We start from the raw sequence: 6,765 nt of genomic DNA, 5'->3' as shown, positions 1-6,765 counted from the left end.
TGTGTTCAGTTTTAACTCTTTCTTCCATTTTGTATTTTTGGGTAAGAATAAGAAGCACTTCATCCGGTACTTATAGTGTCTTTCATTCCAACATAAGAAAACTTTTCTGGAATCTGCATCTGAAATAGCATTTAGATGTATTTACAGAGTTTATGTATCTCAGAGGGGACATGGATGTATTTAAATTGCAGTTACATATGCATAAATAGGCCCAATGTTTTGTTTTGAACATAAAACATTGAATATTGATATTTGAAATAATTTAAAACGTGGAAAAATAGTCGAAATGTGAAATTAAATCCGCCAGTAGGTGACAGGAAGTGACTGTTAATCAGTGAGTCATTGAGATTCAACCGATTCATTCAAACGACTGATTCATTCAGAAACAAAGCATTCGACTGTGTTAATGAGTGAATCACTGAATCATTTATTCAACCGATTCGTTCAAAAAGCTGGTCGAAATGTGAAATTAAAACCGCCAGTAGGTAACAGCAAGTGACTGTTAATGAGTAAGTCATTGAGATTCAACCGATTCATTAAAACGACTGATTCATTCAAAAACAAACCATTTGACTGTGTTAATGAGTGAATCACTGAATCATTTATTCAACCGATTCGTTCAAAAAGCTAATTCATTTAATAAGTAAACAGTGCTGTCATCTTTGTTTGGAACTATTTTCGTTAGCAAAATTTAGCAAAAACAAGCAATATTATGTCTAAAATGTAAGTCACATTGCTTTACTGAACTTGTATAAAACGATTATTAAATGTGTTCATGCTGATATCTGCCAAAAAAACGGTACTCTTTGTGTGATATAGATTAAGTTAACTATATAAAATTATATAAATTTAAAAAGCATACAGAAGCATTTTTGCCTTCTACAATTTAGAATGCCTTGCATTTTGAGTTTTAATAGATTAATAAATCAATGTGCGTGCACTCTGTGTGTGATTTGGTGATATAGCCTACTTGATAATGTCAGGTTGCACATCATTACAACAACACGTATCATATTATCGCAGACTGTATCGCACACACGACTCGACTTGAGTGGAAAATGAAATCATCTGTGGTTGTGAGCACACTTGTTTGCACATGAGCGAAGGTGTTTTTAGGAGTCTAACCTGCAAGCGCCAGACCACTGATTGGTCAAACCTGCTTTCCTGAAGTCCGTGTTCTTCTGACTTCTGACTATTTTGTAGTAAGTAACGAATATGCTTTGGGGAAATGTACCGGAGTAAAAGTATACATTTTAATTAGGAAATGTACTGGAGTAAAAGTAAAAGTTGGCTGAAATATAAAAACTCAAGTAAAGTACAGATACTCCCAAAAATACTTAAGTACTGTAACAAAGTATTATTACTTCGTTACATTACACCACTGGAAGTTTAACCACTTTCAACACAGAACAGGCTTATAAGAGCTGTGAAGGAGCATTTGATTTTCAGAACAAATCTTCACTGAATAAGATGAAGCTTTGAGTCTGAATAAATTATGCTGAATTAAATACAGTATATAATTACAGTATATAACAGTATATGAAGTACAGTATATAATTTCTGAGAGCAAACTGAGTGAAAAATAATCTGCTGATCAACAATGCCTGAATTTTATTTGATTCCCTTCAAGGGTGAAAGCATGCATGCATTTTTATCCTATACAGCACATTATGGACAGCAGTGGACCAATGCTCACTATTAACTTGTTGCTTATTAGCATACACATTACTAGCATATTGGCTGTTTATTGGTACTTATAAGCACATATTAATGCCTTATTCTGCATGACCATATTTTAGATCCCTTAATCCTACACAATACCTAAACTTAACAAATACCTTACAAACTATTAATTAATAAGCAGAACATTAGGAGTTTATTCAGGCAAAAGTCATAATGAATTGTTAGTTAATAGTGAGAACTGGTCCCTCAAACTAAAGTGTGACCCTAAAAAACAAACAAAACATAGATAGATAGATAGATAGATAGATAGATAGATAGATAGAAAAAAAGGTACTGTTAATAAATAAATAAATACATACATACATACATACTGTACATACATACATAAAGTGTGACCCTAAAAAACAAACAAAACATAGATAGATAGATAGATAGATAGATAGATAGAAAAAGAGGTACTGTTAATAAATAAATAAATACATACATACATACATACTGTACATACATACATAAATAAATAAATACATAGAAAAATAGAAAAATGGTACTGTTCATTTTCTATTAACAAAGAAACAATAATATGATATTGCTTGTTTAAATTATTACTATTTTATTTTGTTTATTTATGTACTACTGTATATATCAACATGCTTCAGAGGTGGTTATCAAATTTATGTTTGAATAGGATAAATGTAACTAGTCCCCTAGTGTCCAATATTCCTTGTGATGCTATTAAAAACTGTGATTTAGTCCTGTCAATCATACATTTTACAGCACATTATGGACAGCAGTGGACCAATGCTCACTATTAACTTGTTGCTTATTAGCATACACATTACTAGCATATTGGCTGTTTATTGGTACTTATAAGCACATATTAATGCCTTTTTCTGCATGACCATATTTTAGATCCCTTAATCCTACACAATACCTAAACTTAACAAATACCTTACAAACTATTAATTAATAAGCAGAACATTAGGAGTTTATTCAGGCAAAAGTCATAATGAATTGTTAGTTAATAGTGAGAACTGGTCCCTCAAACTAAAGTGTGACCCTAAAAAACAAACAAAACATAGATAGATAGATAGATAGATAGATAGATAGAAAAAGAGGTACTGTTAATAAATAAATAAATACATACATACATACATACTGTACATACATACATATATACAAACATGCATACACACATACATAAATAAATAAATACATAGAAAAATAGAAAAAAGGTACTGTTCATTTTCTATTAACAAAGAAACAATAATATGATATTGCTTGTTTAAATTATTACTATTTTATTTTGTTTATTTATGTACTACTGTATATATCAACATGCTTCAGAGGTGGTTATCAAATTTATGTTTGAATAGGATAAATGTAACTAGTCCCCTAGTGTCCAATATTCCTTGTGATGCTATTAAAAACTGTGATTTAGTCCTGTCAATCATACATTTTCAGAGCTTTCCAGCATGCCACAATTAATCAGATATCAATCTATTGCAGCATTGGAGATGGCTGTGAATTCTTATGTTGTGACAAACTAGGATGACTTGAAGTTGAATGAATTATTGTTGAAGTCAATGTTCTTTCATCAGTGAGAGAGCATCCCTGTGTGCTTTATCGCTCAAAGACAACTGATGCAAGCAGCCGCTGCGGGATGACAGAGTATTATTATGGCTGCCAAAATCATGTGCCAAATGTTAAAGCAACCATTGATTTTTATGGATTATGGAAATGCCTCAGGTCTCAAGTTGTTTAAATGCTGATGATCAAAAGGGACAAGGCTTGTTGAGCCAGAAACATTCTGAATCTTTTATGCTGAGAAAATGCAGTTTTGTTTATAAAATGGATGCAAAATAGATGGCATGCAGCATGAACCCAGTCCAACTAGGCAGGGCAAAGCTCTCGATGGATTTAATTCAAATGCTCTGCCCCCCAAAAATCAAGTCAACTTCTTACTCAACACAGAGACACAAATGAAGAAGGAAAAGTTAAAAAAAGAGACCACATTAATGAATCACAGCAGCTCACAATGTTTCGTTCTGAACCCAAGTAGCTATAAAATACGCCAGATCATTTATTAAAGAATGATGCAAATCTAACAGCACACAAGAAAGCTGCAAATCCATCATGGTATTGTTGTATATTTGCAGGATATAGATTAGCTGTCTGAAAGAGGACTCGGTTAAGTTTTATGGGTACAATAGTTCATATGCATGCATACATCAAAATTTGACAGATAGGAAACATTGTGCGCTTTAATATTATGACTTATCAGTTAATCAAACATTTAAAGCTGATGTGTACATTGTAAATAAATAAATACATACATACATACATACTGTACATACATACATATATACAAACATGCATACACACATACATAAATAAATAAATACATAGAAAAATAGAAAAAAGGTACTGTTCATTTTCTATTAACAAAGAAACAATAATATGATATTGCTTGTTTAAATTATTACTATTTTATTTTGTTTATTTATGTACTACTGTATATATCAACATGCTTCAGAGGTGGTTATCAAATTTATGTTTGAATAGGATAAATGTAACTAGTCCCCTAGTGTCCAATATTCCTTGTGATGCTATTAAAAACTGTGATTTAGTCCTGTCAATCATACATTTTCAGAGCTTTCCAGCATGTCACAATGAATCAGATATCAATCTATTGCAGCATTGGAGATGGCTGTGAATTCTTATGTTGTGACAAACTAGGATGACTTGAAGTTGACTCTATATGTAGGCTAATTATTAGGTTAATATCTCTATTAGCAGCCCATCTGTAAGTTAATTTTACAATCAGATAATAGAAAGGAATAGGATATGCATTTCTCTTTTAAGATGCAATTTCAAATATATCAATAGTAATTCTGAAAACTTTTGAAAAAAAAAGAACACTTTAGAAAAGAGCACTTAACGCAGAAATACTGAAGTACAAACTGAACTAAAATACTCTTCAACGCCATTCCCATTTAAACTTCTATGTTATGTATTTAAATATATTTGCCATTACACATTTGTAATTTTGCTTTAATGCATTTAAAATGTATAAACTTCAAACTGAATATCAAAAAAAAATACAGTTAAAATTATAATCAAGTAGTTTACATGTGCTGTAGTATGTACTGTATAATTATTAGTATAATTTGGCAATATTACAAAGTGTAATTTTTAAGTGTACTTAGGAGTAAGAAAAAATAATCATGGAATTGTGCTCTCTTTAAGTACACTTAATTGACCTTTTATTTAATTCATATTAGGCCCATATTCTCTCTAAGTACATGATAAAAAAAAGTATACTTTTAACATTTGAAGTATACTACAAGTGCACAATTAATGGAGCATAGCGTTAGTTCTGGCATGTCACGTTAGTCAAGCTCGCATTAGCTGACACTCAGCTGATCCACGTCTACCTATAGGAATACGACGCAAATCATAATTCCCTTTATAAGGTCCTTTCAGTCATTATTCAGCAGCTATCGCTTTGCTCAGGAGCTAATCACCCACCTCCATTCCCAACTCCTCCTCTCGTCCAGTCAGGACTTGGCATTGGATATGTCTTCTTGAGTCAGACCACTGAATTATGTTGATATATAAAATAATAACTTAGAACATTGATGATATCTGCTACATTAATCATTATTGTTGGTTCTGGGGGGTTATTTATGCTCTCCCTGCTCCTATCCATGCTAGGCTGCATGGATGGGCAGGGAGTGTTGCCCAGAACAGAACCATACCCCCAACCTAAAATGTATGCTAATTGTAAGTTATCTTTGACGATAGTGGTCCTGACAGAAATACAGCTAAGCACACTTCTTTCTCACAAGGGTTCAGCACAGCAGCAGGAACGAGGATGCCCTCAAAATGATCCACTTTTATATCCGGGCAGCATATTCACAGTGCATGATAGGGTCCCTGATGGTTTTAGAAAGCTCTCACCAGCTTAGACCACTGTTGTTAAACCTTAACAAACCTGGCACCCTGTTGAAAAACGTGAGGAAGAAGAATTCAAGAACAAGATGAATTCATATTTGTTTCTAGGAGCAGCCTGATTGACTGACTTGGCTTGTCAATAATGTCCTTCAGGACATCAACTATTTGATATATGCATTTTCACCTGGAAGACTTTTTTTTTTGTCCACCTGCAGTGCATTAAAATATTCAGTAGATGTTTTTGTAACATTTATTATTTAGAAAGGGTGTAACTTTTCTTAAACGGCTCCTTTTTATATTGAAACATTATCTCCTATTAAAGTTTAATATGCAGAGACAACACTTAAGTAAGCAAATTGCAGGTTTACTTTGCAAACTTTGAATTGTGGATTTTCAAAATATGTCTCTGTTCGCTAGAGCAGCTCGATTACACTTCTTGCTCAGCCAATAGTATGAGTTTGGTTACGGGATTATCCATTTATCTGATCAATGTAAAATTGAGGTCAGATCCGAGGGGAGGTCAAGAGTGTTTGCAAAACCTTTTAGGAAACAATATTTTTTAAAGAAATTACACACTTTAACTTTTCTTTAATTTACATTTGCAAGTCTTTGATACTGCCTAATGAATAACTGATAAAATGTTTCTCGTTCTCAAGTAGATTGCTCACATCCACTTGTCTGCCTCATGCATTTGTGCCAGAGCATGTGAGCGGAGCGGAGCGTGAGCTGAGCGGGGAGCGGAGTGGTAATATTTCCTTAAGAGCGCAGAGCGCCTTTCTGAAGATTAAAGTAAAAATCAAAGTTAAGAATGAGCAGGGAGAAGAAACTGAGAGGGAGTGCGGGGAGACTGTTAAAGTTAGTACAGATTCATATTGATTACAGAGAGCACGAAGATGTGCTACGCAGACATGGTGCAGCAAAAGGTGAGCATGTAGCGGAGCGTCACACCGCTCCGCTTCGCTCACATGCTCTGATTTGTACAGACAGTGAGAGACTAACCAACACTGTAGCACAGTATTATCCAAATATCAGTTCTAGCATTATTTTGAGTTCCTTGTGTTCCCTCACATCAAAATAGTATGTGCCAAAATAAAAAAATAATTGGACAATTTGGAAAATTTGAACAAC

This window comes from Sinocyclocheilus anshuiensis, unplaced genomic scaffold, assembly GCF_001515605.1.
Source record: "Sinocyclocheilus anshuiensis isolate Anshui unplaced genomic scaffold, SAMN03320099.WGS_v1.1 scaffold129, whole genome shotgun sequence".
Classification (NCBI taxonomy): Eukaryota; Metazoa; Chordata; class Actinopteri; order Cypriniformes; family Cyprinidae; genus Sinocyclocheilus; species Sinocyclocheilus anshuiensis.
The sequence above is the reverse complement of the archived record's forward strand: the minus strand, read 5'-3'. Positions refer to the sequence as shown.